Source organism: Miscanthus floridulus, chromosome 4 (assembly GCF_019320115.1).
Source record: "Miscanthus floridulus cultivar M001 chromosome 4, ASM1932011v1, whole genome shotgun sequence".
Taxonomy (NCBI): Eukaryota; Viridiplantae; Streptophyta; class Magnoliopsida; order Poales; family Poaceae; genus Miscanthus; species Miscanthus floridulus.
The window spans coordinates 98928665-98953029 of record NC_089583.1 but is presented as its reverse complement, the minus strand read 5'-3'; the positions used below and the strand labels follow the sequence as shown (position 1 = coordinate 98953029).

At 44.5% G+C, this 24365-nt stretch overlaps 1 pseudogene; it reads left to right on the top strand.

The window, feature by feature from the left end:
- The first annotated feature begins 881 nt into the window (after positions 1–881).
- On the top strand, positions 882–23918 carry LOC136548900 (protein indeterminate-domain 4, chloroplastic-like; annotated as a pseudogene).
- The last annotated feature ends 447 nt before the right edge of the window (positions 23919–24365 follow it).

Genomic DNA, 24365 nt, shown 5'->3' with positions numbered 1-24365 from the left:
ATATATGCCATGCCATTGCCAGCACAATGATGATCAATGTACTGCCCCCATGCTCCTTTTGCTACCACACGAAGAAAGATCCATAAATAAATGCACATGTACATCCATATGACACCCTAGCTAGTCACACATCATTCTTGGCCTTAGTTGGACGGTGTGAACTAGCCAGCCATTTTCCAGCACAAGACATCCCCATTCCACCATTGCCAACACAACACCAGTCATCAGATACATAGGTGATGGTCCAGATCGTCCTACACATGTCCATCATGGTAGGTGCCTTAGAATATTTTATTTTCCTCCCTTTTATTCACTGCAGACCCATGGGCTCCAATGGCTCCAACACATCGCATGCATCGTGTGACCCCTCCACCTACCAATCCCCTACCAAGTGCATATATTGACGAGAGGTTGGCACCGCTACGCAACCACTCTACTCGGTACCATTGCACAACCACTCTACCAGTACTATTGTTGTAGTCGGACCAAGAGATCGATATTCTAAACTCTAAAGCCATGAAGGAGGAAAGAAACAAGTGGTAGGACTTGCTTGTTCACTTTCTTCATTCCTCATGTAGATTCCTCGAGATCTTCTCGATGTCCATCATCATATTGTGTTGTTTTAATGATCTTCATGTTGTGCGATTCTCTTGTTGTTTTCAAGTGTTTGTTGCGAAGAACCATCTTCTTCGATTCCAAGTGCATATAGTTCTTTTTGTCCTTGATCTCTCGCTCTCTCCCTCTCATATATACGTTCCACATCTAAGCCATTTCTCTTCGACCGCTTCTTTGAGTTTGTTACGGGTATAGATTTCTTGGATTTTTGCGTATGCGTGCAAACTGTTTTGTCATCGCCCTTGCTTTGTCTTGGTGCATAGGTCATGGGGACTTCTTTGGTTTTGCGTATGCGTGCAAACTGTTCTATCAATCAATTCTTGTCAACCTTAATGCTAAAACAATGTTTGTCATACTTAAATCTCTTTCTCACACAACTCTCTTTTTCTATTTTTATTCTCTTCATCCTCTTTGTCTTCTAGATCAGATCTCTTATATAGTGTCTACCATGTCGCTTCTCTATGACTTAGATTGGTCGTCAGTCACATAAGAGTAGAGTCCAACAACAGAGGTAGCTGCCAGTCGCACAACCTATTTCATGAGCAAAAGGTCAAGGAGGCTTGGGAGGGTGTAAGTTGGTGTGACAGATCTGTATTTTTTTCTTCCTTTGGCAACCTCCTCATCTGCACCCTTCTTTAGGATCGGTGAGATGCAGATGGATCCACAGGGCTCCTCTCTGCAACAAAACTCCATGATTTCTCCTAGTGATGTAGCATCATCCAAGAAGAAGAGGAATCGGCTAGGCAATCCAAGTAAATCCCCTAATCCTAGCTACCACTTGAATGACAAGATTGATAAAAGATGCCTTGTTATATTCATTGAACAATCTAAAGATTTCTTTTATGGTTTGATCTATGGACCATTTGATACATATGTGCACAAGACTTGATGTGGAGGTGGTTGTGCTATCACCGCAGACGCTAATGGCAATAGACCAGTTCGTGTGCGAGGTGTGCTACAAGGCTTTCTAGTGGGACCAAAACCTATAGCTACACCTACGCAGCCACCACATGCCATGGAAGCTGAAGCAAAAGAACCCCAAGGAGCCACATCGGTGGGTGTACCTGTGCCTAGAGCCAACATGTGTGCACCACAACCCATCTTGGGCACTGGGCGACCTCATGGGGATCAAGAAGCACTACTGATGCAAGCACGGTGAGAAGAACTTGAAGTGCGACAAGTGGAACAAGCGCTATGCCATGGAGTCTGACTAGAAGGCGCATTGCAATACCTGTGGCACCCACAAGTATCGCTGCGAATGCAACGCCCCCTTCTCTAGGTCTATTCCTCCGATCTATTCCCAACCATCGATAGCGACAAAGTTAGGACAAATTGAAGGGGGGTCTACCCTATGGGTGCATAGATCTTTTTTGATAGGGATGCATGTATGGTGAAATTTTAATTATGGCCACTGATTTGATAATTTTGCATGGGTGCATCTTTTTTTACACAAAAACCGTGGGTTCACCCCTAACCATTGGCCTAGTCAGCCAACTATTTGCAGTGATTCCTCCTGCCTCACTTGTGCACGTACACACATGTCTCTGCCTAGATTCTAGCTTGTTTGTCGTTTCTTACTCCATTTCTTTATAGCCTCTTTTCCATGATTGTGTCATGATGGATCCGTTGATCAGAGGTGATGTGATGCTTTAGAGTTTGGGTTGTCAATACTAAGGTCTTGTTTAGCACAACTCAACTTCACTAGTGAATCGATTTTTGGCTTTAGCTCTACGAGCAGCTTTACCAGTAAAGTTAAAGCTATTTCAGTGAGCCATTTGGTAAAATGACTCCGCATGTAGGTTTCCTTAAACATGATCTCACAGAATCCCACATAGGGCCCACAAGTGTGAGGTGAAGTTGTGAAAAGCTACTATTTTAGCTCCATCTCATCCCATTTCTATGTGAGACCATAATTTAAGGAGCTCCATCGGTGAAGTTGTTTGCAAAAGCCCATTTAGTAAAAAACAGCTTCAAACAGCTCATGAAGTTGGTGGTGAAGCTATGCCAAACAAGCATTAAGTAATATGGTGTTTGGTCTTGAGGAATGGGGTATTAGAGATGTAGCACCCGGTTTTAAGAACAAAATAAGATACACACCATATGTGAGCCCAGAAAGTCAAATCTCACATATTGCTACAAATAAGGGGTAATATCAAAAGACAATGCTTAATATAATGTACTTAGTATAAAGGATATAACCTTAAATAGCAAACAACGGCAACACAACTCCGATCTTTAGGTGAAGACTCCAACTCCACAGGGACAACTTATTGGTTGATCACGAGCCTAATTCCTCCAAACTCTGACAACTTGGTACCCATCTAAGATTTTTTCCAAAGATTTAAAAAGTAAAGCAAGCATAACTACATGTCATACTCAATAAATATAACATGGGGTTCATGAGGCTCAAAAGGCTGACATTGGTTTAACTACGATTAGCTTTTAATGAGTCATCTTTTAGCAATTAGGTGGCAACAAGTTTATTCACAAGCCCATATAACACATGATCAGGTAAACATGAATAATGAATAGCATAAACAGTAATCATTAGTGCACATCTTTATCATCAGTATCATCAGTGTTTATCATCTATTCCGTAAGAGTTCTAAGGTCGCTCATGACAGTGAGCACAGCTGATATACCAGTTTAACACTCTACAGAGGCTGTACACTTTCACTGTGAGTCGTGATTTACCCTTTTGCCCGAGGCAGCCAACCTCTTGACCCACTACAAAGGAAGGTCGGCAGGGTTCACTATAAAGCCTTTTAAAGGTTCGTCTAACAAGTTAGGGCCATTAGATTCACTCGGCAAACAGATATAGGAACCCCCTGTCGAATGGCATAATTCCATCACGGCTATACACATAAGAGTAGAGGTTGTCCTATATACGATTCGGCAAGCCATTCTTACGCCATAAAGGTAACCTCTAACAAGCTAAAAAAGGTCCTCATACTAAGCTAAAGCCAGAGCCATATAGCCCTCATAGTTATAGTGTAAGTCTCAGATTGTGACACCTCTGGTGTTACGAGCTTGCTAAGCACCGAGGATTAGACCTAAGAGGATTTACCGAAATGATTTTCTTGGATTTTAAAATTTTAACTTATTTTAAAAGTGTCATTTTGGTGAGTTATATGGAACAACGGGTCCATTAGTTTCTAGATGTTTTGTTTCTACAAGTCAGTATGACGTATGGACTAGTGCGTAAAAATGACTCATAGCAAATAAATAGTGAATGGCTTGTTTATTTGATTAAGCATGAAAAATAATTTTTATAAACAAAATTTGTCGAAAGTAAAATTTGCTAAATAATAAAACCTGAGAGTTTTAGTTATGCTTGTTAATGCATGAAGTTGTTTAGAAAATGAATATTTGGAAGCTAAAATAATATAAAATATCATTAGGAAAAACATGTCAGCAGCAGGATATGAACATCGTGAATATGTTGGTACGCTTGTTTGAGTGCCAATGTGATGTTGTGGGTTTACAAATAATGACGAGTGTACCGCTGGCCATTCAACTCATCTACCTCGTCGGTATGATGTGCGCGTTATGAGAAAGGACCTGTCCTGGTTTGTCCTTGCGGCCGCGGTTTGTGGAGAGAGCTGTTGTTATTGCAGCAGAGCCCGCATCCTAGACAAGTCCACCGCGTAGGGGCGTCTAAAAATTAGCACGTTGTTCTACTCAATACCCACGCTGGATCCTCTCATGTCCCTATGCGCGTGCTGGCGCGCCGTTGCCGGCCACGCTACGCCAAGTAGCCACTACCTCCATTGTCCCGTCAAAATTATGATCTTGTCGTGGCGTCGCCGTCTGCCTCTGCGTGTCACTGCTCCCCTTTTTCTTTCTTCTAGGGCTCAGCTCTAAAGCACCGTAGTGCCCACCATGGCCTCGCGCTGCATCTTTTCCCCCCACGGCGCCACTTTTCTCTCTCTCACCGAGGCCAGTGCGTGGCTCAGCCTCGCATCCTCTCCTCCGCGTGCAGCGTTGGTGCCCCCACTCCTACTCGTCATCCCTGCTTTTTCTCTGCTTGCCTCTGTTGTTTCTTCTTCCATGCTACCCCACGCCAGGCCCATGCATGCGAGCTGCCAGTATCGGCTCGACTGCGTGCACCAGTGCCCCTCCTCTTCCTCCCCGCTCCACGTCTCCATCGTGTCTGCGCCTGCCACGTAGCGTCTCATGCCTATCGTTGCCTAGCCCCCATGGATGTGCTGGACCTACAGCGCCATGGCGCTACCCTCTCGTGATCCACGGTCCTACATCGGACCTACTGCTTCATGGCCGTCACCGCAGTCGCCTGTGCCTGCGTCGTCGAGAAGTCATGCCTCGCCAGCCGTTGTCCGCGCCCACCGCCACCGGTCTCCCTACGAGCGCGAGCCCCTCGGTCACGCAAGGCCTGCTGTTCCATGGCGTGGTCATTCTCAAGTGCCTCATTCGCCTCCAACCGGCTCCCAGCGCTGTTACCACCGCGTGCCTAGCCGGCGCCATCGCAGCCGTCGTGTCTGCCACCATGGCTCATGCAGGCGAGCTACTGGGGGCCATCTCGGGTCTTGCCATGGCCAGGCTTGGTTGCGTTGGCTCCCGTGTCCCTCATCGGCGAGTTCCCGCCACCGCCGTGCCTTCCCCAGCCGAGATTGACCGCCGGCCAGTGATTCCCCATCCGTGCTCTATTTTGAAGATGAAGAGAGGGACCCTAGGGTAAGGAATGAGTAATTCCAGGGTGATTGCTATGAATTGGATGTCTCATATGAACAGTAGCATAACAAATAGATAGAAAGGTAGGGACGTTTTTGCAAAACTACCATCACATTGGGCTGGCCACGTGGGCCCCTGCATCGTGCACGTCGGTGGGCCGCCAGTCTGGCACGTAGGCCGGCCTAGTGCCTCCTAGGTGGTGCCCATGCCTAGGCCGTTGTCTGCCCTCCTAGGCCGCTCGCGCATCTCACTGGGCCGGCCTGTCGCCGCTCTGGTTGGGCCGCTCGCACCCATGTGCGCCTCGCCATCTGGGCCGCCGGCTCCTCTAGACTGCATGCACCATTCCACGTTGGGCCGTGTGCATGCTTGCGGGCTGTCGGGCCGATCTGATGGCCGCTGGCCCGTTAGTTTCTAAGCATTTGTTGATTTAGCTTCGGAAATAAACTTGTAAAATTCATAGTAAATCATAAAAAAATCATAAAAATGCCAAACTAATTTTGTTAGTCTTCTAAAATCATGGTCTATCTGCTACTATATTTTGTTCACATAGTTGGATAATATTATTGGAAGCCATATAGTTATTTTGAGATAGTTAATATTGTAAAAATATAAACTTGTCGTAATTATTGTGATAAATTGGTGATAGTGTTAGATCTAAAAATTGTATAGTAAATTCCTAATATTATTAGTTGCTCACTGTAATTTTGTAGCTCTAGAATAATTAGTTTGCTAGATAGATAATAATGTCCTATTTCAAATAAAGATTAAATTGATAGAACGGAATAACGAAACACCTTGAAATTTTATAACTAAAACACTTGTTGGAAAATAACACCTTTCTCGATGATGTTGATACGGGGATTAGTACGTTGGTCATTAGAACTAGCTCATTAACTTGAAAGGCGTAAATCATATTTTTCAAATCACGGTTGCTGTTGATTAATTATATCTATGTGTTTGCATTAATGCATATCATATAGGTATATTAATGGGTCAACGGATCAATTGAAGGATGATTGGAAATCCGAGGATGGTGTAATGGCATTCTCTCTAGAAGATGATGCAATGGGCTTTCTATTCAGTTGATGGTGGATGATCTAAAGATGTAGATACTAACTTTTTAATATATATATCTTACCTAGGCAAGCCCCGGTGCATAACCCCTACTTTTCTGCACTTTAAATTATAATTGTGCATTAAGTTTTTAGGAGTTGAATGAAACCCACTTGCATATATATATATCTTTATCCCATGAGTCTTACTAGTATGACAGGACCGTGTAGATTGCTATGCTATAGGACTCCGATAGAAGTCGAGTGATTACCTATCACTCGTGAGAGATAGGAAATATATTACTGTCTTCTTGTCACTTGGAGAATATAAAAGGTGGAAAGGAAAATGGTGACCAGGCAGGGATATGGTTTGGGCATTGATGGGTGTAAGAAGTTGTGTCCTATGGCCATGGGGCATTGCTTGGTTACACTGCTTTCCCTATCCGTGTCAGTTAAGGACCGGCCGTTGCATAAGACGCTAGGCAAGTCACAGACTTATTATCCCGAGCACATACTTGGATATGGGAACTTAGAAGACTTGTTACTCTCTTGTCATGGGTTCTGGCTCTTTTCGGACCGACTGTCATGGTGGTTTTTAGGTTAGGAGGTCCTTGCACCGCACTGAGTCCGGGATTCAGGGGTGGGGGCTTGGAGTCCTAGTTTGGATGGGGACCTAGATCCCATGATAGGAGGGTAGTGGGTTTGGTCCTGCTTGTGCCTGGGGTACAAGCGGGGCATGTGTTTTCGGGGTACCCAGCTAGGGCATTGATTCGTGAATCACTGGGCAATCCAGTACGGCTTGTCTTAACTCTAGCACCGTAGTAAGAACTAGAAGATAAAAGATGGAAAGAAAACAAAATCTGATTGCTTACCACCTGCTTGAAAGTAGCACACATGCTTACATAGAATGGTTAGATAATGAACTAACGCACTGCTAATAAAAATCGAATATAAGGATGCACTTTTAGTAATGCTCCTGCAGATGCAATAAACCCACAAGCCAGATAGCCTTGCATATCCTTGGAGTCCTTTCTTTCCTTCTGTCGGGTAAGTCTTGCTGAATACGATTGAGTACTCAGGGTTTTATTCCCCTATTGCAGGTGACAGGTGGATGCTAGAGCTAACCTTTGTGTGTGGATTCCTCCTGGTGGGCTCAGAGAGGACTTCCTTTACGCTACGATTATAGTCTTATTTATAACTCTCACTAAATGTTTTTATAAATAAAAGTATTATAATTGGTTGTCATAGTTATATATCAATGCTTCGTTATTTCATGAATATTTATTTATTTCCGTTGTAATTCTGATCACATGTTTATATTCTGCTATTAAATTAAATTGTTCATAACTCTAATAATGTGATTACATTCCGCTGTTATAATAATAAATATTATACTCTAATGTTGTATTAAAAGTGATGTAAGAAATGGTTAAGAATGATGTAAGCTTTATTCTCTCATTTATGATCCTGATGAAAAATATGGATTTTTGGGTTCTCCCCTAGGGTGCGCCCGATAGAACTAAGTAATTTGGTGTTCTCCCTTGAGTGCTTAGTGTCTAATGGAAGACAAGCACTCCTAGAAGGCATTAGATTAGGCGGTTCTGCCATAGGTGGTATTAGAGCATAAATAAGGAAATAAAGCTTCGAAAACCTTTTCTAAACTGAAATTTGACAACCTATTTTTGCAAAAAGTTAGGGCGTTCAACTGCGAAGTTATATAAGTAGCCATATTACTATGGTTATGTATCCAGGATAGATGGCACTCTGCTGACTTAGGTAGGTTTAATCAATTTTTCTATAGGTACACTGACCTCAAGCATAGTCCAATAGTACCGACTAGCTATAGGGAGAGAATGATGTGCCAAAAATTTGAGAACGGTTGCCCTATATGTTGGTAATAGTGGAAGGATGTATAGGACATGCATCCACACATATCATGTTTGTGCATTGTAGTGTCGTATTGCTTGCAGATACACTATCCATAGGTCACGCGTGTCATATTGTGCATGACCGAATCGTTCCTGTTCTAGAGTTAGGTCTACACTATGGCTTCATGCTCCACGTTTGCCCGTGGTTCACGCCTGTCGTGACCCATGTTTTCCCCATACTCTTTTCTATGCTCTTATCAAACACCTGCCCTACAGTTGTACCAGTCAGTAATGGCCTTTGACCTCGCTCGCCTCGAACGCGTGAAAAATTTGGTACATTCATTCGTAGTGACCCCACGTAGGAACCCCGATGGACCATGTCAAAACGCTCTGCCTTTATAAGTAGAGCCTGGCTTAGCCATTGGTACCACCACTCGACGCACTTAAGCTAGTCCAACTTTTCCTTTGAGCAAGCTTTTCACTTAGTCCTTCCTCACAACCACCGCCAGGGATGGCAGGGGCCTAGGTTAGTAGTTACTACCTAAACATTTAGGGTTTTCCTAGAATCCTGCATGCCAACCTATAAAAGCTTAGAGTCAAAGATCGTCCCAAGTATGAGGGTCATGAGTATGAGGAGCATGGCACCGAGCGGTGTGAGGTTACCGTCTACATCGGGAAGAGTCAAGAGTTCCCCGACCTCACTGAAGCCTAGAATGTGATAGTAACCGGGTTTAGCTTCATCAACAACTACCAGGTTGTGGCTTGCAAAACCATGTGGTACCTCTGCTAGATCTATGAAGAGCCCATTACTTGTACCCCCATGAGGTTCTTCCCACCCTTGGACAGGAATCGGCAGGCATGGAGGGCTCGCATGGAGGCCTTGCAAGGGTGGGAGGCACAAGAAGATAGTCCTACCATGGTGCACTTGACCACGTACCTGCTTGCTCTAGACGAGCAGTATGATCGGCAAGCCTTGGAACTGAGGATCTACCTCGGGCGGGCGGAGGAAGCTGAGATCTTCTCTAGGATGCTCTAGGTGCAACTTGCCAAAGCGCATGCCAGTGCTATAGCTGCTAAGAGCCAGGAGACTACCATGTCAGAAGCTCTAAAGGAGGCTAAAGACCGTCATGTTCATCAGCTGGGTGAGGCCTACTTGGTCACCAGGGCCAAGCGGAGGACGCTAGCTGCTGAAAGGCAGGATGCCCAGAAAGAAGGAGAACTGATGTTGCAGCGCCATCAGCACCTCCACCTTCGGAAGTGTCAGAAGTAGAGCCCTTGATTCCTCTCACTCAGCCATTGCCTCGAGAAGATGTAGACCCATAGCTAGGGTGGTAGAAGGATCCATCGAGCCTAGGAATGAAGATGCATGGTCTAGATTAGATTAGTTGCCTTGGGATGTTGTACCTGTAGTAGTAGTGTTGTTCGTCGCTGTCCTCCGATATTGTACTCTTACCGTTGTTTTTCGTTCGTAGTTATTGAGATCGTCCGACCATAGGTGAATGATGTGTTGTGAATGGGAGACTGGATGCTGGTATGATGTACCCATATAAGACCATTAGAATATGCATTTTGTTATTTTGTTGTGTTTGTTGCGTCCATCTACCCTTAAGTTTCATTAGACGTGCTTAAGGTTTTTAAAGGTGATGTTAAGCGGGTTACAAGAGAAGTTGCCATTCCGATACCAGCAGACCAGCCATGATTGGATAGCATATGACACTGTATCAACTAATTGTGGATGTCCCAATAGAACATTTGAATCTCTTTAAAACAAATCCGCCATTGAATTTGAATTCCTTGTCCCTTGTTGTGAAGGGAACCCTTGTTGTTTGAATCTTTCCTTACAATACTCCCCTTATTCTGTGGCCTATGACCCCACGACTTCATGGCGTGTAAGTTGGTAGTAGTTGTCTGGTTAATAGCTTATGGTGCCACGACAAAACCGAGGGCTCCCTGTGGAATAGCTACCACATGGTGACGCTGCTCGACACGCGCTGGTATCAAGGTTGTTGACCAAGTACCTTTACCAAGTTACACCATCGTACCACTTTGTTAAAAAATATTCTCCTTAGAAATATTTAGGTGTTCAAACAGGAAATCCACAATGGGTTGATGAAGTAGTGTTCTCTCAAAGTAAGCAAGAGAGGTGGTTTTGGAGGAAGTGTGTATGTCATGATCTCAGTTGATACAAAGATTGGTGCATATTGTGGACAAGGAAGGGAACGCAAGAGAAGAGTAGTAAGGAAAGTTAGCCTCGGATAGTAGGGAGTGCTTTGAAAAGTCTGAATGGACGTCATGTCCCAAGCCCAATGTTTAGTTGACCGCACAACGTATGCCGGGTTATTTCGCTGCGTGCCCTACGAACGTTGTCTGTGTTGGGCCCTCTAGCTCCCCATCTCACGCGGCCACAACATCATGTCATGCTCGCTGTCCTTGTACACTATGCGCTTTTCCTTTTTCGGGCATCCGATCGGCTCCCTACCTCACGCCTTGTCCCCGTACCGGACCCCCCTTCCCTCTCCTTTTTCTTCTCTTGGGGACACGACTACCCGCACACCTCCCTCATCGAGCACACCCTATCTCCTCTCCTTTATTTTCCATCCGCTTACTTGTGCAGTGAGCACACCATGGTCCTGTTTATCTGCACAGCATGAACCGTCTGTGTATCCCATTCACGCCACCTCCACTTCCACTGTGTTGCGCCCCACCTCCATTTGCCACTATAAGATACCCTTGGTCCTTGCTCTTCTTCTTCATCTCCATTCCCCTCACATTCAGAGCGGAGCTATGAAATCTAGTCGACATTGTGAAGCTAGGTTCATCAGTCTGAGGTGATGGTGTAATCTGAGGAAGAAAGGATCTAGTTCATTAAAGAAGTTCAAGTTCCCTTGGGTAGTTTAGCCTTAGGGTTCACGATGTTTGACTTCTTAGTCGACTGTTTCTGGATCTGTTGGACCTACGCCATGTTTTGGATACTCATTATCTTGTTGTTTCTCCATTGCCCTCGTCTATCTCGCCTTCTAGATAGAGCCTTGGTTGTATTAGATTGCTCTTCACCGTGTATCTCTAGATCCTCGTGTGGTTCAGTATTCTTTTGTGTAATCCCTAATCTACATAATATAATCGTGTTTCCCCTCTTCTGGTTCTTGCTTCAAATCTTGGGATGAGCTTCTTTTTAGGGGGGTTGGTTGTAACACCTTTGGTGTTATGAGCTTGCTAAGCACCGAGGATTAGACCTAAGAGGATTTACCGAAATGATTTTATCGGATTTTAAAATTTGAACTTATTTTAAAAGTGTCATTTTGGCGAGTTATATGGAACAATGGGTCCATTAGTTTCTAGATGTTTTGTTTCTACAAGTCAGTATGACGTATGGACTAGTGCATAAAAATGACTGATAGCAAATAAATAGCGAATGGCTTGTTTATTTGATTAAGCATGAAAAACATTTTTTATAAACAAAATTTGTTGAAAGTAAAATTTGCTAAATAATAAAACCTTAGAGTTTTAGTTATGCTTGTTAATGCATGAAGTTGTTTAGAAAATGAATATTTGGAAGCTAAAATAATATAAAATATAAACAGGAAAAATCATGTCAGCAGCAGGATATGAACATCGTGAATATGTTGGTACGCTTGTTTGAGTGTTAATGTGATGTTGTGGGTTTACAAATAATGACGAGTGTACCGCTGGCCATTCAGCTCGTCTACCTCACTAGTATGATGCGCACGTTATGAGAAAGGACCTGTCCTGCTTTGTCCTTGCAGCCGTGGTTTGTGGAGAGAGCTGTTGTTATTATAGCGGAGCACGCATCCTAGACAAGTCCGTCACGTAGGGGCGTCTGAAAATGAGCATGTGGTTCTGCTCCCCGCCCACGCTGCGTCCTCTCATGTCCCTATGCGTGCGCTAGCGCGCCGCTGCCGGCCACTCTACGCCAAGTAGCCACTGCCTCCGTTGTCCTGTCGAAATTATGATCTTGTCGTGGTGTCACCATCTGCCTCTGTGTATCTCTGCTCCTCTGTTTCTTTCTTCCAGGACTCAGCTCCGAAGCACCGCAACGCCCATCATGGCCTCGCGCTGCATCTTTTCCCCCCCACACCGCCGCTTTTCTCTCTCTCACCGAGGCCAGCGCGTGGCTCCGCCTCGCATCCTCTCCTCCGCGTGCAGCGTCGGTGCCCCCGCTCCTGCTCGTCGTCCCCGCTCTTTCTCTACTTGCCTCCATCATTTCCTCTTCCACGCTGCCCCGCACCATGCCCGCGCACGCAAGCTGCCGGCACCGGCCCGACCACGTGCACCGGCGCCCCTCCTCTTCCTCCCCACGCCACGTCTCCGTCGTGTCCGCGCCCACGCCCGCCGTCGCAGCGTCTCATACCTGTCGTCGCCCTGCCCCCATGGATGTGCTGGACCTATAGCACCATGATGCTGCCCTCTCATGACCCATGGTCCCATGTCGAACCTACTGCTCCATGGACATCACCGTAGCTGCCCGTGCCTGCGTCGTCGAGAAGCCGCGCCTCGCCAGCCGTTATCCGTGCCCACCGTCGTTGGTCTCCCTACAAGCGTGAGCCCCTCAGCCGCGCTAGGCCTACTGCTCCATGGCGTCGTCAATTGCAAGTGCCTCCTTCACCTCCAACCAGCTCCCAACACCGTTGCCGCCACAGCCACCATGCCCGCCACCACGGCTCACACGGGCGGGCTGCTAGGGGCCGGCTCAGGTCTTGTCATGGCTAGGCATGGTCGCGCGGGCTCCCGTGCCCCTCATCGGCGAGTTCTCGCCGTCGCCGTGCCTTCCTCAGCCGGGATTGACTGCCGGCCGGCGATTCCCCATCCGTGGTCTATTTTAAAGATGAAGAGAGGGACCCCGGGGTAAGGAATGAGTAATTCCAGGGTGATTGCTATGAATTCGTTGACTCATATGAACAGTAGCATAACAAATAGATAGAAACATAGGGACATTTTTGCAAAACTACCATCACATTGGGCTAGCCGCGTGGGCCGCTGCCTCGTGCGCACCGGTGTTCCGCTAGTCTAGCGCCTGGGCCGACCTGGTGCCTCCTGGGCCACACCCGCGCTTGGGCTGCTGTCTGCCCGCCTGGGCCGCTCGCCCGCCTTGCTGGGCCGGCCTGTCGCCGCTCTGGTTGGGCCGCTCGCACCCACGCACGCCCCGCCGTCTGGGTCGCCGGCTCCTCTAGACTGCATGCACCGTTCCGCGTTGGGCCATGCGCATGCTTGCGGGCTGTCGGGCCGATCTGATGGCCGCTAGCCCGTTAGTTTCTAAGCATTTGTTGATTTAGCTTCAGAAATAAACTTGTAAAATTCGTAGTAAATCATAAAAAATCATAAAAATGCCAAACCAATTTTGTTAGTCTTCTAAAATCATGGTCTTTCTGCTAGTATATTTTGTTCACATAGTTGGATAATATTCTTAGAAGCTATATAATTAATTTGAGATAGTTAATATTGTAAAAATATAAACTTGTTGGAATTATTATGATAAATTGGTGATAGTGTTAGATCTAAAAATTTTATAGTAAATTCCTAATATTATTAGCTGCTCACTGTAATTTTATAGCTCTAGAATAATTAGTTTGCTAGATAGAAAATAAAGTCCTATTTCGAATAAAGATTAAATCGATAGAATGGAATAACGAAATACCTTGAAATTTTATAACTAAAACACTTGTTGAAAAATGACACCTTTCTCGATGATGTCGATACGGGGATTAGTATGTTAGTCGTTAGAACTAGCTCGTTAACTTCAAAGGTGTAAATCATATTTTTCATATCATAGTTGTAGTTGATTAATTACATCTATGCGTTTGCATCAATGCATATCATATAGGTACGATGATGGGTCAACAGATCAATTGAAGGATGATTGGGAATCCGAGGATGGTGTAATGGTATTCTCTCCAGGAGATGATGCAATGGGCTTTCTATTCAGTTGATGGTGGATGATCTGAAAATGTAGATACTAACTTTTAATATATATCTTACCCAGGCAAGCCCCGGTGCATAACCCCTACTTTTCTGCACTTTAAATTATAATTGTGCATTAAGTTTTCAGGAGTTGAATGAAACCCACTTGCATATATATATCTTTATCCCATGAGTCTTACTAGTATGAGAGGATCGTGTAGATTGCAATGCTACAGGACTCCGATAGAAGTTGAGTGATTACCTGTCACTTACGAGAGATAGAAAATATATTACTGCATTATTATCACGTGAAGAATATAAATGGTGGAAAGGAAAATGGTGACCGGGCAGGGATATGGTTTGGGTATTGGTGGGTGTAAGAAGTTGTGCCCTACGGCCACGGGGCATAGCTTGGTTACACTGCTTTCCCTATCCATGTTGGTTAAGGACCGGTCATTGCATAAGACGCTAGGCAAGTCATAGACTTATTATCCCGAGCACATACTTAGGTATGGGCGCTTAGAAGACTTGTTACTCTCTTGTCATGGGTTTTGGCTCTTTTCAGATCGACTGTCATGGTGGTTTTTGGGTTAGGAGGTCCTTGCACCGCACTGAGTCTGGGACTCAGGGGCAGGGGCTTGGAGTCCCAGTTTGGATGGGGACCTGGACCCCATAATAGGAGGGTAGTGGGTTGGTCCTACTTGTGCCTGGGGTACAAGCGGGGCGTGTATTTTTGGGGTACCCAGCTGGGGGCATTGATTCATGAATCGTCAGGCAATCCGATACGACTTGTCTTAACTCTAGCATCGTAGTAAGAACTATAAGATGAAAGATGGAAAGAAAAGGAAATCTGATTGCTTACCACCTGCTTGAAAGTAGCACAGGTGCTTACATAGAATGGTTAGATAATAAACTAATGCACTGCAAATAAAAATCGAATATAAGGATGCACTTTTAGTAATGCTCCTGCAGATGCAATAAACCCACAAGCCAGATAGCCTTTCATATCCTTAGAATCTTTTCTTTCCTCCCGTCGGGTAAGTCTTGCTGAGTACGATTCAGTACTTAGGGTTTTATTTCCCTTGTTGTAGATGACATGTGGATGCTAGAGCTGACCTTTGTGTGTGGATTACTCCTGGTGGGCTCATAGAGGACTTCCTTTACGCTGTGATCATAGTTTTATTTATAACTCTCACTAAATGTTTTTATAAATGAAAGTATTATAATCGGTTGTCATAGTTATATATCAATGCTTCATCATTTCATGAATAGGTATTTGTTTCCGCTGTAATTCTGATCATATATTTATATTCCGCTGTTAAATTAAATTGTTCATAACTCTAATAATGTGATTAGATTCCGCTGTTATAATAATAAATATTATACTCTGATGTTGTATTAAAAGTAATGTAAGAAATAGTTAAGAATGATGTAAGATTTATTCTCTCATTTATGATCTTGGTGGAAAATGTGGATTTTTTGGTTCTCTCCTAGGGTGCGCCCGACGAAACTAAGTAATTTGGTGTTCTCCCTTGAGTGCTTAGTGTCTAATGGAAGACAAGCACTCCTAGGAGACATTAGATTAGGCGGTTTTGCCACATGAATGATTACTTACAAATAAGTCCTTAGGGAGAGGAATCTAGATCACCATAAAAATAGACCAATGCTCTAGCCATCTTGTTCCATGTTTCTAAAAAGTATCTTTTAGTATTTATTGCATATACCATTAGTCAAGTTATAAGATCATGGCTTTGGTTGAGCACTAGCAAAGCTACCCAATACATATCCCATAGGAGACAAGGTATAAGTTCAATTCTAGGGAATCCCTATCAAGGTGACACATGCAATATGAATTAAATGAATTAAAGTTGATAGGAAACAAGGATGATCCCATGCTATACTTGCCTTAAACTCAGATCCTTCTTCAAGTCAAAACCTTCAATGAATTGCTTCTCGATTTACCACGTATAGCTCACCGACTGGACATGATCATAAAGCACCACACAAGCATCCATGCAATCATACATGAAGCAAACAATAGAACTAAATTAGAATATCACACCAAACATAATAAATGGCAAGTAAAAAGGTTTTAAAGATGTTCTACAAGTTACAACGACCACACAGGCGCGAAAAGCACTCTAATCGGAGCTATAACGAAGAAGTTATGAATTAAACAAGATTTCCTTTAATAAAATAATAGATTAAATCTAATCTCGAATTTCAAAAGTTGAAAACATGTTCAATGGTAGGATGAACATGTAGATTACGCAATTATGAATCTAATGCAACTTGAACGGATCAAATCGGAGTTAAAATGGAGAAGTTATGAATTAAAGAAAATAGTGGCAAAACTATAAATAGATAAAAACGTATTTTGAATCTAACAGAGAAATTCTACGCTTTCTGAAAGAGAAAATGTATTTTGGAAACATGCTATGGACTGCGGGTTCTATTATGCGAAACTGCAGGGGCTCTTTAGCAAAATTACCAGCCAAAAGGGTACCTTCTAATCTAGGTCGTTGATATGGATTTGGACGGCTGAGATAGAAGGGAGGGATGGGGTCACCGGAGCGGCGCTCCCGTGGTGGCACCATGGCCGGGCATGGCTTGACCTTGCCGGCGTTCTTAGAGAAGGGCCTACGGTCCACGATTCGACGAACTGAGAGCACAGGGAGAAAGAGGGGATCAAGACGAACTCACCAAGATGGATCTTGGCGACTTGGAGCGGACGGAGATGGCAGGGGGCTCAGCGGCGACAGCGACTAGGGTTTCGTGGTGGCACGATGACTCGGCGAGGTAGCGGCTTCGGCAAGACATGATGGAGAGGCGGCACGATGCGAGGAGTCAGTATTTAAGGCCGGGGAGACGTGAGGCGCACGCCAAGGCGGAGTCGTGGCGGCTCCGAAATCCGACAGCGGTGGAGTCCGCACTGGGTACGTCTGAAGGTAGGGGACGGCCCTGGCCAGTGGGTCCGGGCTATCAGCGAGTCAAGCGGAGGAGGAGGCGGGGGCGCGTCCGCGCGCGCGTGCTGCTGGGCCGGCCTGCTCTTGCGCGCGCGCGAGAGAGGGAGTAGGTGGCCACGTGCACTGGGCCGCGGAGACGAGCTGGGCCTCGCCTCAGGGTGAGCGGGCCACTTAGCCAGAAGCCGAGAAAGGAGGGAGAGTGAGGAAAATTTTCTTTCTTTTTTTCTTAAACACATTTTCAAATCCAAATCCAAATTAAATTTAAATCCTTTTGAAATTTTAATCAAACTCAATCATCATAAATAAATATGCAACAGCATGTATACAAGAACAATGTTTCTACACTCTATAATAAATTTTAACTTCAACAAAGTTTTTATTTTTCTAAGTTTAAATGCTCATAAAAGGCATAAATAAATCAAATTCAGCTATTTTAAAATCTTGCAAATTTTAGGGTGTTACAAGAGAGTTCATGATTTTTTTTAGTCACATTTTTTGTTTGGTTTATAAAATGAAAGCACCTCATTCCTAGCATGTTAATGGTTAGTAATACTTCGAGAAATGAAGTCATATTCCACAAAATTTGATAAATAGACTCTTAATGCACTGCCTCATTTATAATAGAGAAATTCCTCGTCGCAAACACCCTATATAAGATGGTGTGATGTGTGTAGCTTGCTCGTCTAGGATTCCTGCACGCGAGGGCTGCTGGAGATATATAGGGATATAGGTTTAATTGAGAGAAGGATTTACGCTCGTTCTACGTTATCAGGAAAAAACTTGGGCTGATTTCTTGATTCTTTTCAGTCAAATTTTGGCCGCGTTTAGTTCCGAAAATTTTTGGCTTTTGGCTACTGTAGCACTTTCGTTCGTATTTGGAAAAAAATATCCAATTATGGACTATTTAGACTTAAAAGATTCGTCTCGCCAATTACAGGCAAATTGTGCAATTAGTTATTCTTTTTACCTACATTTAATGCTCCATGCATGTGCCACAAGATTTGATGTGATGAAAAATCTTGAAAATTTTTAGTTTTTGGCTTGCATCTAAACGGGCCTTTACGTTTGCAAGGGTCTGCGCTCATTATGACTCCAGCATTGCACCAGTAGTTATTATTACTCTATTCAGTACATTTAAGAACAGATAGCATTTGATTCACTAATTAACGTAGTAGCTTCCTGCCACTTGTAGATTTTCTGCTCCATAAATAAGTAGCTTCCTGCCACTTGTAGAATTTCCACTCAATAAATAAGTAGACTTCGTTCTAGAAAGAAACGTAGGATAATGATCGGCTAGATGTTATTGGTTTAGGTTCCGTTTGGCAGGGTTTTTTCATCGGCTTCAGGAGCTGTTTGGAGCCGTTTTCTACCAAACGGGGTAAAGTAAAATAGCTTCACCTTGTGAAGCCCCTAAAAACATGCTCTTACAGTGATTTGGGGTGAGATGGAGCAAAAAAAAAAAAAGTGGTTTTTTCCGGCTCCTCCTCCAGGCCTCTAAAAACAGGCTCTCACAGGGAAGCCATTTTGTCAAACGGTTTACCAAAACCGCTCCAGCTCCACCGGTGGAACTGTTCGTGGAGCTGAAGCAAAAAAAAAAATGGCTTCACTAGTGAAGTGAAGTAAAGCCCTGCCAAAATATTGAGTAGCTTATTTTTTTCTCACTCAAGGTTTTGTATGAATTCTTTAATTAATAAAAATATTATGCTAATAAATTGCTAGTTACTACTCGGGTCAAAAATATTTGCCACACTTGATTTGCACTTTTCAATGCGTATCTTTGACACTTATTTTATAAGACATTCTTAAAATCCTTCAGATTCAAGAGATTTTGCAAGTCGCTAAAACACGCCCACCCATCCTACTACATGCAACATATCAATTGAGCAAGCCAACTAGAACGTGCCCAGGCCAACAATTCCCACCGGTAGTTTGCATGCAGAGAGAATCTTTCCATGATTTGAATACAAAATAATACGAGCTCTCATCAACCGTATATCAGATTTCAAATCTGTTTGAAGCATGTTGTCGGAAAAAAAAAACGTGCCGCTCAAAATGAGATCCATATGGGCTATATATATTTTTGATGAAGTTTTATAAAACATGTGTAGTTCCAACCAGTCAAAACACAAATGGAATCAGCAAAAACTAGAACTAGTGTCCAACCAGAGCAGCAATCATACCTACATAGTTAGAGTTGGAACCAGATCCTATTCCAACCAGACCCAGTTCAAACTAGTCAGAACACAGTTTCAACCACTCAAAACCCAGTTAAATCTAAACCAGCAGTAATCCAGTTCCAACTAGACCCATTTATAACCGGTTAGAACCAGACAAGGTTCAAACTAGTTCCATCTAGACCAGCGGTGGATCCAGGAAATATTTCAGGGGGGGCTGAACAACACTGCTGCTCGATCTTAAGTCTCAGCCCCCTACATTATAGAACTTTGCCTAAAAATTTATGTGAGATCCACAGGAGGTTCCACTGTTTCGGTATGGGTAGGGGGGGCTTGAGCCCCCACCGCCCCACTGTTTCGGTATGGGTAGGGGGGGCTCCACCAGAGTTAATTCCCGCCAAACCCACCAACACTGCTGCTCGGCAAAAGAGGTAAAAAACACTCGGCAAAGTTTGGCACTCGACAAACGAGAATAAAAACACTAGGCAAAAGCTAGGCACTCGACAAAGTCCACATCCGTTAGTACGTGTGCCGTCCGTTAGTACGTTTGTCGAGTATCCGTTAGTGGAAACACTCGACAAACAAATACACTCGGCAAAAGAGACAAAAAAAAACACTCGGCAAAGAGAGGCACTCGACAAAGAAATATGTTTGCCGAGTGCTAAACATATGGCACTCGGCAAATAATTTCAATTTTTTTCTCTTCTAACCTTGAAACCTTTTGTACTCTCCACATACAACATGTGGTATTCCATGTAAAAATTTGGTATATTTCTAGATCTGTTTGCTATATTTAATTAATTTATTGTATTTCTAGGAATTTTTTTTTGTATAAGTCAAATTTGAACTGCAAGTGATTCAAATAATAGAATACAATGAGTAGAAAATGATATTAATGTTATTGAGTCCAATGTGAGGCCTTACCCGGGAAATGAAAAGAAATTTCGAACATCTTGTTCAGAAAACACGACCACGAACGTGTGGCCGATTGGTTTTTTAAATTCTAAAAAAGCAAACGAAGTCTGAAAATCATGAGATTTGTCATGATGTGATGATATCATACATGGAGGCTGTGGTGAAAAAATTGAGAAGGTTTCGCATAATTTGTCACATACAATGTTTACAAACCGAAGCATCTCAGAAGAAGAATTGTAGCATTGAGAAGGATTCGGTAAGATTTAGAGTTGAAGTGACGGTCGAATTGGGGTTTGGCTTCAAAACTTTTTGTATAGGTAATAGAGAACATAGACTGTTTGATGTGAAATTTTGGTAATTTTCTGGATCCGTTTGATAATTTTAATTTATTAAGTGCAATTATAAAATTTTAATTGATATAAATTAAATTTGAGCTGTAACTGCATAAAATAATAGAATAATATTCGTAGAAAAATCAAATATATATTGTTGAGTCAATTTGACAAGGTATTTTCAAAGGACATCGAAAAAAAAGAAAAACACGTTACGAAAAAGAAGGAAAACGAAAAAAAACAGGGTATTTTCTTAGAAGAAGCCGGCGGCAAAGAAGCCCGCGGAGGAGGAGCCCGCGGCCGAGAAGGCCCCGGCGGGGAAGAAGCCCAAGGCGGAGAAGCGCCTCCCGGTGAGCAAGTCGGCCGGCAAGGAGGGACGGCGGACGGCGAGGGCACGGCACTGGTGCCGCCAGCAGAATGGGTGGAAGAACGGCAGGTAGTCGTCCATGCACACGCCGACGGCGAGGAGCACGCGCTTCATGACGGCATCGATGTTCACGATGTGCTCCTCGTGGAGGTCCAGCAGGCCGAAGGTGCTCCGGGATGCAGCGCGCGGCAGGGCCAGCGGCTGGGGATGGGGTGGCGCAGCTCTACGCGGCTTGTCGACCTCGCTGGTTTCCGCGACAACGCCTGCATCCCCTCCCAGCACGCCCGCATGCAACGTCGCGTGAGTGAGCGGCCATAGTGAGCAGAAGAGGGAACTCTGCCTTGCTAGCTTGATGACCTCGACGCGAAGTCATGCTCACACCTTATACAACCATTTTCCTTTAGAAAAATAAATTCAGATAAACTTTAGAAATACACTTATACTGGCAATGAACCTCTACAATTCCTCTCTGGATGTTTGCCGAGTGTTTTTTCCCGTGGACCCTCGGCAAACATGACATCTTTGCCGAGTGCCCGTGCCGTTAGACACTCGGCAAACACGCCTTCTCGCCATCACGTTACTTTTTTTTTTTTGCCTAGCGTCGGTTTTAGCACGATAAAAAACACTCTGCAAAGAAACTTTTGTCGTCATTATGTACGCCGTATGCTGTTTGCCGAGTATTTTTTGGGCTTCGCCGTGTGCCTTGAACACACGGCAAAACTCCTGTTTTCGGTAGTGGTCCTGTAATATAATGCATTCTAGCATTTTAAAAATTATCCTCAAATATAATGCATTCTAGAGGGAAAAAACAGTTTTGCATTAAATACTTTCCATTTATTAACCAATTATCTTTAATCACGTTGATGATAGTGTCTGATGAGAAAATAAAATGAGAGTACATACGTCTTTTATGTTCTCTCTTCATTTGTCTTGAAATTCCTAGAATACACTATATTACATGACATTGGAAGTATGAAATTCAGAGTCTTTTTTTGGCTTTTTGCATGATTTTCTCATATAACTGTACACCTAATATATAATTCTCGCTGCCAACTATATACGTTAGCAATTAACATGGTCTCTATTACCTTTTACTTTTTTTTGTGAACCATGCAATGTTGCCACTTTTGCCTACAGAAAAAACAGCAGGTATATTTTTGTAAGCCCACACCAATAACAGCCTAAAACTACATCTATTTTTTTTTAAAGAACAGGATGGGCTTGGAGCCCCTACTGAAAATTGATTAAAATAAAGGCAAAGCATTCAGTACATAAGTTTTAAGGAACAAAAGAAGGTAAGAAAGAAAATTACAGAGGCAGCTAAGAGCGTGCTAGTTCTAAAATCTTTTATAATATTGCATCTATCCATTCTTGAATCTTTGGGAAATACTTCCTTTTTGCTCGACATAGAAGATTGACGAGATCTTTGGGAAATACTTCCTTTTTGCTCGACATAGAAGATTGACGAGCTCCCGCTTGAAAAATGCTCTTACACTCTTGAACTGAAGGCTGAATTTGTTTGAAGATGAGGTTGTGTATGGCCATCCAGATTGCCCAACAGAATAAGGTGATAATTTCCATGAAGAAAGCTTGATTTATCTGAGCCCGAAGCCAGATTTTCTACAGGTCTTAGTTCTTCTAATTTTGATTTGAACCATCTTGGCATTTGATTTTATATTGATTGTTATGTTCTATTATTTATTCATAAATGACGTGAATAATATTTCCTAACTTCCTAATAATTTTTATTATCATCACAACTGTTTGTAATTTCAAGCTGTACCTTATATGTATATACTCGTTGTAGTGTCTCTAGATTTTGAGTTTTTTATTTTTTGATACTTAGATTTTGAGTTTTTGACTCTTCCGTCCACGTACGCATGCAGGAAGGACAGCTTCGTCACCCACCGCGCTATGTGTGAGGCAGCACTGGCAGCAGATCGTGAGACCGCCCAGATGCCGCCGCCGGGAGCCGGCCTCTACGTCGACTCAGGCAGCGATAGCCAGGGCCTCGGGCTCTCCGGCGCCGCCGCCCACATGCATGGCTTCGCAGATCAAGGCCAGTCCTCTTCAGCAGCAGAAGCCTCGGTGTTTGACCACGTCATGGCATCGTACTCGGGCTCCTCCAGCATGTTCCGTTCTCAGGCGCCGTCAGACTTCACCTTGTCTTTCTTCCTCGGCGGCGGCGCTCCTGCTACCCAATACTTCTCTGCGGACGGCGGTGATCACGCCGAAGGAAACCAGGGCCATCTGCTCCACGGCAAGGAGCCCTTCCATGTCCATGACCTGATGCAACTCCCCGAGCCGCAGCACCACTACCACCAGCCAGGCAGCAGCAACGCCAACATCAACCTCCCTGGCTTCTTCTCTGGCACCAGCGGTGGCTGGTCCGGCAGCAACCAGCAGGACGCGCGCCTTGTCATCCAAGATCAATTCAACGGCGGCGCTGGCGGCAGCAACACCGAGCATGGTAACGTGATGGCGTCCACTGGAAGCCACTTCGGCGGCGGCTTCCCTGCCCTGTACAACTCATCTCCATCTCCATCGGCCGGGCTCTCGGCGACGGCGCTCCTGATGAAGGCGGCTCAGATGGGCTCAACGTCGAGCACCACCCCCCGCAGCGGCCCCAGCGCGCTGCTCCGTGCAGCCGGCTTCACAGGCACCGTCAGCGGCCAGGAGACTAGCAGGGCAGCAGCAGAAGGGATGTCTCACAAGGCACACTTCCATGATCCCATCATGAACTCTCTACCGTCAACGGGAGGCTCCGGCACCGGCGGCTTCTCCGGCACTGCAGGGTTGGCGGGCGTGGACGACGGCAGTCGTCTGAGCACAAGAGACTTCCTCGGCGTCGGCAGGGACGAGGCGATGGCGTCAACGCCCGGCCTCCACAACATGGGCGCCCTGGATCTACCGAAGCATGCATCATCAGTGCATGATATGGTTGTTGAATGTGGCAAGACTCAGGGCATGTTTGATAGGGATCTCGCCAGCTCCAGCTCCCACTGCAAAATACTGTACTGACGCTGTTCATGGGAGCTAAAATTCTCTCTCTTTCCTCTCTTCCTCAGATAGCCGATTGGAGCCGGACAAGGCAAAATTTTTGGCTCCCACAGCTCCATGTGTGTCAGTGAGAGTGAGGGAGATGAGAGAGAAAAAACAGATTTCATAAACAGTGTTCTACAGTACTCCTGTCAGCCAGAAGCCGGATCCAGCAAATCTATACCAAAGGGGCCCTCAGTACAAATCTTTGAATGTGGCAGCTTCTACAATTCTCCAGAATTTATTTCATTTGCCACTTTCTAATGAAGCCTATCAATACCGGAGACACCTTCTTTGCCGAGTGCTAAGGCCGATATACACTCGGCAAATCCGCAAATGGCGCTCGGTAAACAGTTTATCGACAAAGAAAAGTGGCCATAACGGCGAGCGCCACCGTGACAGCGGCTTTGCCGAGTGCCAAGGTCAAGC